At 43.3% G+C, this 13,253-nt stretch overlaps 2 non-coding genes across 2 annotated transcripts; both read right to left on the bottom strand.

Moving 5' to 3' along the window:
• Positions 1–333: 333 nt before the first annotated feature.
• TRNAP-UGG (transfer RNA proline (anticodon UGG)) lies at positions 334–408 on the bottom strand. Its single transcript has one exon. It is a non-coding gene; the product is annotated as a tRNA-Pro (tRNA).
• Positions 409–579: 171 nt separating this feature from the next.
• Positions 580–653, bottom strand: TRNAF-GAA (transfer RNA phenylalanine (anticodon GAA)). Its single transcript has one exon. It is a non-coding gene; the product is annotated as a tRNA-Phe (tRNA).
• Positions 654–13,253: the final 12,600 nt, after the last annotated feature.

Genomic DNA, 13,253 nt, shown 5'->3' with positions numbered 1-13,253 from the left:
GCAGGGCAGGCAGCAGTCCCACAGGCAAGGTATTGTAAATAGTAAACTCCCAGCCGGATAAAGACAACTCCGCACTCGCTCACTCGCGTCTTCATCTTAATCTGAACGCTCGTCTTCATCTTAATCTGAACGCTCCTCGCGCCTCATCCCTAAAAGTATTTCATTTCTTGAAAGAGTTTCGTTAGCTGAACATCATTTATCGTTCTTTACCTAACACTTCGCGTTACCCTGGTTAAGAATTTAAGAATAAGATTAATAACAATAACGATAAAAGAGTTTTTAGGCTAGTAAGTTTACTTAGTCGTAATTCATTTTTGAATAGCTGACTGAACATCAAGGTGACAGGATTCGAACCTATGGCCCTCTGTACCCAAAACAGATGCGCTGACCAGACTGCGCTACACCTCGTCTCACCCTGCGGAGGCTGAAAAGCCGGAGCGCGCGAGGCGCTCAGTATGAAGCTGGGACGCGAGAAGTTATCCTTATGTTTTCTTCTTCGTGACCCGCTCCTCTCCTCTCCGTCGCCCCTCCATTCACTTTCATTTAAAAACAACTAGGCTCGCTCTCGGCTACGTTTCCTGCTTAGAAGTGGATTCGAACCACTGACACAAGGATTTTCAGTCCTTTGCTCTAACCAGCTGAGCTACCTGAACCACTTTCCTAAAGTATATTTTCTTCATACATAAAATAGCGCCCTACCCGCGAGGAGCTTGCTCAAGAACCGAGAGCCGGCCAGGTTCCAAAGGTTCTGATTTCTCAGAAGCTAATCAACAAAGGCGTAGCGAGTAAAGTCACGTAATTGGAAAAAAATAGACGTTCTGCAATAAAAAAGTGGCTCTCCGCTCAATCACTAAGTCAAGTAATCCTCCGGGTTCCAAGTTTTATCTCACGTCATTTCGTTTCGCCCGCCCGTTTTCCGTGCCGGAGGAAATGGGATTCGAACCCATGATACAATCTTCTTGTATGTCGATTTAGCAAACCAATGCCTTAAGCCACTCAGCCATACCTCCAAGTTGTTGATCGGAATTGGTAGGGACAGGGACCCGAACTGATCCGATTCACTGCGGAAGCCTCCGCGTGCGCTGAAAAGCCTCCGTGCGCGGAAAAGCCGGAGTTCTTGCAGTTACTTCGTAACCTGTATTGAAGCTAGCGCGCGTACTCTTCTTCTATGAGCGAGACTCTATCCAAATCTATGGATCTCCCCAGCATCCAAGTCCATCAACGCCACTGGGCGACGCCTTCCTTTCTATGAACTAACGCTGAATGATTCACTTTGCCAGTCTTCGCCTCGGCCCGACCAGGAGAGAGAACACACGTTCTGAAAGAAAGCGTGACTTCGCTCCTAGAGTCGCGCGCCGGAACCTTCATGGAATGAATATCTCCTTCGTCTGGTTGGTCGAGACCCAGACTAAACCATTACATTACGGAGAAGTCCATTCTCGTCATGATCGATCCACGTCCTACCATAATGCCCGGAGAACCATGCTTGCTTAGCTTACCAAGCTAGCTTACTAAGCTAGCGCGAAGGAATTGGGATAAGATTGCACAGCCAGAAGGTAGCTTGCTTCTAGAATCTTCTATAGTGATCCACTGGATCGGGTGAAGCCTCCCTGTTGCCATGCCACTGTTCCGATTTAGCCGTTTCCATCAAATCAACTGCTAGTTGGTTCCAGAGTCATGATTAAGCTACATAAGCAATCAGCTTAAGCTGAATGAGCGAAAATAATTGAGTTTTCGCACAGGTTCTGAGGTTATCCAATTCTTGAAGAACGAAGTAAAGGCGCGGAAGCGGAGGATGAAGACGAGCGTGAAGATTAAGATGAAGACGAGCGTTCAGATGAAGACGAGCGGGAGCGGACAGCGGATAAATGAAAGAAACTTATCTTGAAGATAAGGCGCGAGGGAGCAGAAGCGACGGAGCGAAGGCGCGTAGCGCTAATCAACGTTATCCAGCGGATAACGGCGCGAATTTATGAGCGGGAGCAAGAAATTCATCTTCATGTTACGAAGTCAATTCATCTTCATGTTACGAAGTCAATGAAGGCGCGACGAGCAGAAGGCGAACGAGCGGGTTACGCAGTAAATGAAGGCGCAGTGGCGGAGGCGAGTCAAGATTCATCTTAATGTTACGAAGTCAATTCATCTTCATGTTACGAAGTCAATGAAGATTCAGAAGAAGATTAAACTTTACAGAACGCCGTCCGCAGTAAACGGAGCCCGAAGGAACGCAGCTGAATTTGTTGTCCATTATAAACAACTAACTGTTAGTAAGGTGGCTGCTAAGTCGAGTGAACTGGTTTAAAATCAAACAAAGTTGAAAAGCAGCAATGACCAGTTCAGAATGAATGAATCTTTTAGTGTATAAAGTCCCCGCTCCGAAGTTCTTGCAGTTACTTCGTAACCTGAACAGCGAAACCGGTAAGAATGAAAAGCTTAATTATGTAAACATACGACGAGAAACAGATAAGAGGCATTCGTTAGAATGTTAGGTTATGTTTACATAATGGCTTCCATAGAGAAGGGCTGACCTGGGTAAGCTCGAACCGTCTCCGTTTAAGTACCATGCGAGGAAGGTTCTGCAAGAACTCCGTTTAACATGGTTTGTTGTTCCAGTTCAGAATCAACAACCCGGGGCCGGGTCACTAGTAAAGTACGCTACCTAAGAGATAGGGAGTTTTCAGCTCCTTGAAGATCTTTTATTTCTTTAAAAGAGGAAAGTGGAGAGCTGCTCGCCACTCCCGAGGCCAAGGACGGGTCGACCCGTCATTCCAGGATTTGCAGTCCCATACATTTCCATTATGTTACCTAGCCAAACCCGCCACTCATGTGCCAAAGTCAAATGGCATCCTTCCCCGCTCCCTCTTTTTCTACATATGCGGTGGCGGGCAGAGCGCTCTATATGACTGGCGGCGGGTTACCAGAGCAGAGAGGAGGGGACAACGTACGTCATTCTTCGTAATGATTTACTTTACTTTGACTTTATGTAAACATAACGTTTATTTAATTTATCGCTCCGTCGCTTCTGCTCATAAACGCTCCCTTATGCTCCCGCTCGTAAACTCGCTTCTTTTTTTCATAACTTTTCCGCTCGCTCGTCTTCATCTTAATCTTCACGCTCCTCGCGCCTTATGATAACCAAAGGCGCGAGTGGCGCTTTAGGCGCTTAGTTAGAGCGTTCTGGCGGGAGCGATGAAGATGAAGATGAAGATTCATCAACGATTCATGTTCTACAAGAAACGTTACGAAGTCAAAGAAACGCGCGACGGCGCTTAGCGCTTAGGAGCGAAGATGAATGTTACGAAGTCAAAGAAACGATGAAAAGTTGGCTTCTTTCTTGCAGAACAAAAGAAACCTTCTATTTCAGAACAAAATAAAAATTATATTATAATATAATTTTTATTACCAAAGTAAAGTGGTCTTACTAAACAACGTAAGTAAGCTTACTATTCCGTTCCAAGTTACATGGCTTTTCACTATTCCTTTCAATAAAAGGTTGCTCATCCGCGGATTAATTGTTTATGCGGCAGTGCGATGCGCTCGAATCTTTCGGTTATGTTATTCTTCTTTTCTGCGTTTCTTGCCGCTCCGTCGCTTCTTCGCTCCGTCGCGTCTTCATCTTAATCTTCACGCTCCTCGCGCCTTCTTCTGATTAAATAAATAAAATGAAATGTTCTTTCATTCTTCGTTTCATCCCCACTCGTCTTCATCTTCATCTGAACGCTCCTCGCGCCTCATATATTCACCGCTTCCGCGCCTTGTCTCCATTCTGATTGATTCGCTGCGCGCCTTCCTTCATCTTCATCTTCATCACTCCGTCGCACCTTCGTGCAAGCGTATTTTCAATACCTTGTTTCGTGATCCTCCCCTTCAATCCGCTCAGATAACCGGGATCCGACGTTGATTTCCGATTGAAAGCTCCAGGTTTTGGGCGGCCCATATGGTTAGTTCAGCTATCACTGAAGCCCCAAAGCCTTGTTCCATTAGCATTGAGATCAATCACCACCTCTATCAGTAATACTTAATTACACGACAAGTGCATGGTCAACAAACACACACCTACAGCGCCATAGTTCCGCTTGCAGACAATACAACCACAACCTAACTTGCACGATATTCAACAACCGAACGAAGCTACTGGTAGTCCCATCCCAGGGGGACGGCATCCTCCTATAATAGTTAACAGTACTGAACAACCGAGTTGTCGGTCCGGGGAAAGCACTTTGATCATTAAAAAAAAGGTTCCGAAGGCGCGAAGAGCGGGAGCGGAGCGAAGAAGCGACTTTAGGCGCGAGGAGCGTGAAGATGAAGACGAGCGAGCGGACTTTAGGAGCGAAGAAGCGACGGAGCAAAAGAAGAAAAGAAGTCAATAAAAAAAGACAAATGAAAAGCTCTGAGCGGATGAAAGAGAAAATGGGTGAAGGAAAAGGGCAGCAGGATCGCGCTGGTTTAACTTCCAGTCACCTACAGCCGCGGCAGCCCGGGCGACTGTTGTTTTATTTGTACGGTAATAGAAAGCTTCCTCCTGGTAGTTAATCCCCAAACCACGACTCCCATCCTGCCATTCCACTGGAGAAGAAACCCGTCGGATCGAAGTTCTTTCAAAACCATCGCCTTCGGATCGTGGCGAATCAGTCTCAGTCAGTATCTGGCCATAGACCATCCACCCGTGGGTTTCCTGTTCCTCCAGGATTTAGAGTCTTCTCCTAGACAGCATTCGCTTCCATCAACGCTCAAAAAATGCAATCATCGAAGTCCGCCGATCATTCGTAAAAAACGCCTTATTCCATATGTGCCATGCGCCCCTGGAGGTTATGTTTACATAAGTGAAGAGTGACCTTATTAACATAACCTCTAATTTGAGACATATGCTAAGAGGTTCGGATAGTGAGAAAGTGGGCATAGCCCGGTTCTTGCAGAACCTGCACTTTAGAGCATGATAGAACACCACGACAAGCTTCCATCGTCAAGTAAATGCGGATGCGTCCTGATGCCTGGTACTTGAGCCAAAAACTGCTGCACCCATTCTTGAAGAAGTTCCAACCCGAGCTTTGGCTATGCTTAGCCCGTTTTCATCTACATTTCAAATTTGATTGACCACTTCGCTTTTGTTCTTGCAGGTTCTGCAAGAACTTCGGAACCGAAATCCCGGATTGACTTTTGAAACCCGCATGATAATCCATTAATTACCATGGTTGGTCGAGAGCAGTCACAGAATGAACCAATCTTTGCATAGAAAGAATAGTGATTCTTGAAGAACAAAAGTGTAAGTTGTAAGTAAGGTTATGTTATTTTTCACATAAATGAAGGAGCCTTTCAAACCATTAGGAGACTCAAACCTTTCCGGAAGCATAGTGCAGCACCTCGGGAATACTTATCTTTCAGATAACCTCCGGGTCAGGAGGCCGGGGCAAAGAAAGATTGCTATCCCAAGTCGGTACTGGAAAAACCCTTCTTTTAGATGGGGTAAAAGCGCGTCCCCTGTAGGGACTAGTGGCCCGCATTCCGGACAAGGAAAAGTCCAAACCCCCACTACCGTGCCAGTTGTGAGATCGTGTCCCTATGGGGGGACAAAGGCGCATTGGCCCTCTCGAGGCCATGTCAATGCCTAAAGCCCTCCTCCATTCTTACCAGAGATCGCATTCCTCCGTCGGAACCTTCGGAACCTAGAATCTTTTTGCACTTTTCAGGTTCTGAGGTTATCCGAAGGGGCTTACGAGCGGGTTACGAAGTCAATTCATCTTCATCTTCATGTTACGAAGTCAATGAAGATTCATGTTACGAAGTCAGATTAAAATGCAGAAGGCGCGAGGGAGCAGTACCCGCACGAAAGAGAAAGGGGTTTATTTATGTCAACATGAAATTATAATTGACATTTATATAATGGACACATTTCATAATTAATCCAATATGGGATATTTGCCTAATATTGCTCTGTATTATTTGTGTGGATCAGGATGACAAACAAAGATATGAATTTTCTCTGACAGGCCGAGATCCTAAAAGAAGAAGAGATACTATGATGACACGGCTTTGAGTCAACCCGGTATACAGTCCTTATCATAACAGGCATGCTTACTTATAGCCATATACTCTCGATTGTCCAGTGTTCTTTAAGAGGATCGAATGGTAAGAAATAATTACATAAATATTATTAACTGTTTTATTCTCGCAGACTCTTATTGATTGTGTCTAAAAATGAGGAAGGTGAAACCCATGTTGATGGTGAATTAAAATCATATTTGTTGACATGGTGCATGACATGGCAGCGGTACACTAAAATTTAAAGGGGTCTACCAATAGGATTGCATCCTTAGGAAGATCTAATGGTCATGGCCAGAGCCATCAAAGTCTACCCCTGGCCATCTTCCTCCTCTATTGAGGACGACAGCTAGAGGATATCCAATAGCTATGGAAGACCCCCAAGGCTGGACCCCCCATCTATGGCTTCCAACGACCATGATCAGCCTTGAAAAAAGGTTCTCTCAACCCCAACTCTTCCTCTTTCAACTTATCTTCATGATAGCAACAGGATTCCCATTCTAGGCTTGGCTGGCTGATCAGGAGCTTGTAACAGCTCTATAACGGCATTCCAAACTTAGAACGACACCATATGCACTCCAGAACCTCTCAGATGTTAGCCAAAAAGGAGGAAGGCCGGCAAAGATACACACCGGAGCTGGGAGGCAGTGATCAATGCTTCACTTCTCAACTCCCCTGAATGAGGACAATTCAAATAATCTTCTACACTTCCATGGAATACTCCTACATTCTTATCATTCTCATAATTTTGAACCCAAATTAAAATCATACCTGGTGGTGGATTTCAAATCAAATTTATTAGAAACAGCCTCTTTGAGGCATTTTATCGAAGGCCTACTAAGCACCAACCTTTTATTCTCCTTTTTTGTGTTTATACAATAAAAATATTATATTATATTTATAAATATTTATATATGTATTCTACTAATATAATTCACCTCCCTAATCATATTAGTATGTATAATTAACTCGTAATTACTCTTATTATTCTTTATATATTCTACCTCCTCTTTATATTATCTCTTAAATTCTAGTAAAATTAAAATCCATTTTCTCCTTATCTATCTAGACCTCAAATCATTTCATATATAAAATATTTCTTCATTTTATTACTCTATATAATTAAATAATCTCTTTCTCCAATATATCTCATTCTTATTCCCTTTTATCTCCATCCTTTCTCTTATGTCATATTAAAAAAATGATAAACCATATTCCCTATTTCCTTAAATCTCAATATTCCTTAATTTACCCTATCTAGCTCTCCTATCTCATAAATAATCTAATATATAATCTAAATATTAAAAAAATATACTATCCATACTAATAACATATCCTACTAAGTATAGGATTTTTAGTAACCTCTTTAGCTGAATACTTGTATCTTAACTAAAATTTCATAAAGACCAATTCCACTATATCATCAAAATACATTTCTCCACCCTACATATGTACTCCCTATTATGTGAAAAAAAAATCCTCATAATAACAAAAATATTAGCTTACCCCAACCTTTCTCTAGATTTGTATAAATTTATCTCTTATGACATATTATTATATAGCATCCTAATTTCTACCTCACTCTAATTACCTGCCACAATCTTCTCTTTTCATTGCTAGTATCATATTATTCTTCTTAATTCTAACCCAAACATTATCTCTAACTCTAAAGGCCAGTCCTTGTGGAGACAATCTATGTCACAACAATACATATTTGCATAAGATTGGATAATTCGATAATTTGATTTAAGTGATAACGAGTAGCAAGATAGCTGTATGAAGAAGTTATCTGATGATAGAACAATCTACATAAGCAGGATGGCAGTATAATGACGAAGACATAGTGATGTGATAAAGTTTGAGAAAAATGTGGAAAGACATGATGGGATGGTGATCATAATATGAGTATAAGCTACTGGATGATGAAATGTGGAAAGACATGATGGGATGGTTATCATAATATGAGTATAAGCTACTGATGATGATGAAATGTGGAAAGACATGATGGGATGGTTATCATAATATGAATATAAGCTACTGATGATGATGAAATGTGGAAAGACATGATGGGATGGTGATCATAATATGACTATAAGCTACAGATGATGATGAAGAGAAACAACATAAGGCGAAGATACATACTGTATATCCTTACACTCTGTTGACATCATGGTAATTTTCAAGTGTAGGTAACCTTCCCTCTTTGTTGCCGCTCCTCAAATACCCAGGACACCAAAAACAACCTTGATGGATCTCAGAAACACACTCTCTTCTATTCAACCAAAGATGTAAGAGGCAAGTTCAGGAATAATTTTTACAAAGATCTATGCCTCAATAAATTAGAGTGCATGCAAGGAAACAGGGGAAAAGATGAAGCAAACCTCAGATTTCAGCTCAATCAACCTTTTAGATTGTTCTATATCATGTTCACATTTGGTTAGATATTATGTCTCATCATTATGCCTCTCTCACTTCATCTTTTTCCATTCACTGTTGAAAAAATCCCAAAATATTCCCTTTTAATATTAGGCGTGTTTTTCCTCATCATCCACTAATATCATCTCTAAGAGCGACAAATGTTATCTAAGGAAAAACAAATGAAGCAAGGTATTTTATGAAATGAACAACTTGTAATGTGTCATGCATGCCCACATTAATATGTTTTCTTCATTTTTTAAATGACCATTTCATGTGTGTCAGTCTAACGAAAAAAAAATAAAGCATAGAATCATTGCAGATTGTGATGCCGTGGTGATATTTCCCACTAACCACATTATGCTACACATGAGCTCTGGATTTTTTTGACTTTGATCTCTATAATGTTTTTCATTTCTTTGCATGCACATTTATTACATTTTTAATCGCCTCTTTTTCTATCAGTTCAGACCACCTTTTGAATCAAAGAGAAATAAAAAATTTAGCTAATCCTTGGTTATAGTGGCATCATAATGTTTGATCCTATAATGGTACATTTTAATGATCATTAGCAGTGTTAATTATTTCTTGAAACCATGATTGGTCGCCATTCAATCAAATAAAATGGCAACACATGGTGGGGCATGAATTTAAGATCAAAAGACATTAAATAAGTGATATGAATAATGTAAGTCATAATATTATGTAAAATAAAGATTCAGACATAAAATTTTGCAATATCTTAATGAGTCTGATGTCAAAAAATACATAACTCCACAAAAAAATAATATCCCTTAAAAAATATTCATGATCATTTGAGGCTTGGCCACATGCATATAAAATAAAAGTAATGCAAAAAATGTAAATTTCAGGCTAATATCCTATTAATTTGCATGTTATCAATATTTCCTTACAAATTAAGCTGAAGGCCTTCAGAAATGTTCAAGAAAACTATAATATCTCTTGTAGAATTCATTACCAAGCTTGAATATGATAGCTTCAATCTTCTTGTGATTCTTGTTTTATATTCAGCTTTATATGCATAACATTTTTGTGCCTATATTGAGAATAATCATCAATCCAGGTGATAAAATGACATTCAGAATTGTCTTCTAAACAAATGGTCTGTACATATCTCTCTATATCAATTCAATTCCATCCAAAGCTTGATGATGTTTTTTGCACAATTCAAGAATACTTTTTATCAACAGGTTTGTTAATTCAATTAGATATCAGGTGGTCAATTATTGCCAAAAAATATGGCCAATTGTTTATTGCTAAAGTGGTTCTGAATCTTTTTTGGACCCATTTCATTAGAGTGAAAATTAGATCAAGATTTTTAGGTTGTTATTACTTAATAAGTACCCTGTGCAAATGAAATTTGATTCTTGAAGGATATTCTTTCTGAAAAAAATTAAAACAAAAGTCTTATTCAAATTTTGCTGAATTTATTTCTTTATTTTCAACCTACATCCTAATTTCATAGACTTATATGTGCTGTCATCACCTGTGAAGATGAGTCTTCCACCATTTCTTGCTTTTCAACAATGGAGCCAACCCTATATTTGTACGCTAGCATGAATAATATTTCCAGAATATATTCACCATTTGACTGATGGTCCTAAGTAGTATTAATCACTACAAAAACTAGATGTATAGAGATCCCTTTCTGTTTAATGGAATTCAATATGACTCTCACTCATTCATTTTGGGGAGGTCAAACTTTGCATGGTTTAGATCTGTGCTCCAAAGATTAGTCACTTGATGGTGTTTGGCAAAGAGTGATGAGTTTATAGTAATGGCCCAACAGTTGCAGAAAACGGAATGGAGTAACTCGCAAGGGATAGTGAAGTTAAACTAAAGTAGACCCCTCTTACCTAGCATCAAGAGCGACATTAATGCATCATCTGTAAGCAATAATAGTAACTCCATGGCACATCTTGGTGTGAAAAATAACATATTAAATAATTTCTTGTAAAATATAAGTCTATCCTTGGAATGTCTTGCTATTCATAGGAAAGTACTTAATACATCTCTACATTTGGCTCATATGTCATTTTCTTGACTTTATGATAGCTAATGCAGAAACTGGACATAAATACAATACATCTAATGTATCAAATGACAAACTTCCACAAGATAGGCCACTTTGGCAGGTTGTTGCTTCAGTTAAAAAAACCCAAGACATTAGACATATACACAACATCTAATGTATAAAAATAAAAAAATTTGTATGATAGCCCACTTTGGCAGGATGTTGCTTCAGTCAAAACCCCAAGATATTAGGCAATGCATTAAATGATCATACATATCCACATCCTATTATTAGCTTTTGGGCAGGTGTCAGGCATATGTCCGCATATCAATAGAGCCCACATTCCAACACCACCTGTGATGGGGACCATCTAGCACCAAAGACCGATCTAAGCTAGCTTGTGGAGCATGGGCTGAAGGAGGGACCCAGCCTTCAAATATTCAGCCTCGTCAACGGGCCCCCAGAAGTTGACATTATCTTCATTCGTGCTCTTACGGCTTCTTAGTTTTGAAGGCCATGTGTGGACTTACGTGTTCATATGTATGGGTCTTGTCTCTAGCTCCTGTGTTATTGTGTGTGTGGGCCTTTGTGGGTCGGCCTTTCTAGAGAGGCCCATATGACCCAACTTGTGGGCTTTTCTCCTTTATTTCTAAGGGAGAAGGCCTGATGGCGCGGCACCATCCGACACGGTAGGACCGTCGCTCAAGGAGCCCACATCATCATCGAGCCCGCCGCCGACGCGCGTCCACCCGATGCGACAAGCCAAAGCGACGACGCATACACCCGGGTTTAGATATTCGGCGTGACGACACGCCACCTTCAGATCATTTTGTTTACTCGCTTCTTATTTCCTTTCATAGTTTCGACCGTCTCATCCACGATGTAGAGAGGGGAAGTTCCCGCATGAGGATATCTTCCCCTCCCCCCTTAGTGGGCCTTCATAAACCCATCTTTTCTTTTCCATTTCTCTTTCCCATTTTGTAGTTAAGGCGCCCATTTACCTCTCTCCTATAAACGGGAGGGGAGGGCGCCCACTCTTGACACTCTTGATATTTCTTTGAAAGTATAACGTTTTGGAAGTCAAAGAGTCACCTTCGTGAGGAGAGGAAGAAGAAGAAAAAAAGAAGAACAAGGAAGAAGAGAAGGAAGATGAGGAAGAGAGAAAGGAGAAGAGAGAGAATCCGCCCCCACCGACCTGCCTCGCCTCCGCCCTGTCGACCTCGCCGCATTCTGCCCGAACGCCACCGCACGCCGCCGATTCCGCCGCGTGAACCGCCACTCCCGCCGCTGGTCCGCCATCAGCTGATCGTCCCGTCGCCGTTGGGAGGCCAGACGCCCCTCTGCGCCCGTCACCGCCAGTCTGCCCTGCGCGCTAGTGTTCTCGCCACCGCCCTATCATCGGCCGGCTGCCCGTGTCGCCGCGGGAAGGATAGACGTCCCTCCCCCGGCGCCCACTACCGCCTGCGTCTGGACACCTCGCCATGCGGCCGCACACCGCCGTGCGCCCGCGTTGAGCCTGCGCCGCACACGCGCTACGGCCGCTTCGCCGCCCCATGCGCTCGGCGTCGTGCATCACCATCGCGCCACCGTGCCTGGTTGCACCGTGCCACGTCCATCGTGCTACGACTCTGTCGGAGCCCCGCGCCGTGCCCTGCCTGAACCGCGCCCCGCGCCGTGCCTGGCCTCCGCGCCACCCAACGCTGCCCCTGCCACCCTGCCGTGTTGTGCGCCAAGTGCCCGCTCACGCCTAGCACCTCCCTCCGCCCCATCCACCGACAGTCCCGCCGTCACCACCAGTCTGCGCCGCACCGACGGCGATGCCCCGCCGCTGCTGTTCTCCAGCTCCAAAGTGTTACGAGATAACCGTCGCAGGACGCGACGAAGGTACTCCTATCTTTACCGCTCTTTACGTCTTTTATCTACTTCAGTGCACTTTCGTATTGCCTCCTCCACGCTCGGGTTAGACGTAGGTGAGAGTGAGACAGGTTGAGAAAACGACGACGATTTCTTTAAGAGTCTTACCTGGCTGGTACGAGTCGGGCGAGCCTGACGAGTGTGAGCATCTAAGTGGGATATCCCCGTTTGGCAACGTAGTCGCCCTCGACCCTCTCGGGCGAGGTTGGGGAGGTCTGGTTGACCCTACCCTAGGCGACCCCGTCGGATCTCTGGAACGGCACCCCGGCATATCGGCACTCGCGTACAACATGTAGGATTTTTGCATTTTCCGTCTACATCCATATCTGTCCATCCGCATTATCGGACGACTCTTCCCGTCGTCGACCGATAGAGACCCTTGTTCGATACCGAGCCGCTAGCCTCGGTGTCGACTGGATGACGTCTTGATGACGTCCGGCATCAAATTGGTATCAGAGCCCGGCTGTGGTCGCCCACAGCACACCTCTGACTTTGCATCCGCATTTAGTCCCATCTACATCACATCGTCTTTTCGAAAAGTCATATAGGAACCCTAGGAATGGCCGTAGAGACGCAAGACAAGACGGGCAATGATACTTCCCTCTCGGGACCCCAACCCGCGACATCGATAGCCAGTCCCGTCCTACCGCATGTCGAGGCCAAGCGGACCACACCCAACGGTTTGGGTGCTTCCAGGAGATCGGGCCCACCGGAACTCCCCGGCGCGTCCCGCGAACCGCAGCACTCTCCACGCGGCTCACCGCGATTCGTCAACGATGCCTAGTGATAAGCCAAAAATAGGGGTGAAAATTACGCAAAATTTTTAGCCCTTGTCGTTGTGAATTTTTGG

Source organism: Wolffia australiana, chromosome 8 (assembly GCF_029677425.1).
Source record: "Wolffia australiana isolate 7733 chromosome 8, ASM2967742v1".
NCBI classification, from domain to species: Eukaryota; Viridiplantae; Streptophyta; class Magnoliopsida; order Alismatales; family Araceae; genus Wolffia; species Wolffia australiana.
This window is presented reverse-complemented; position numbering and strand designations above follow the sequence as displayed.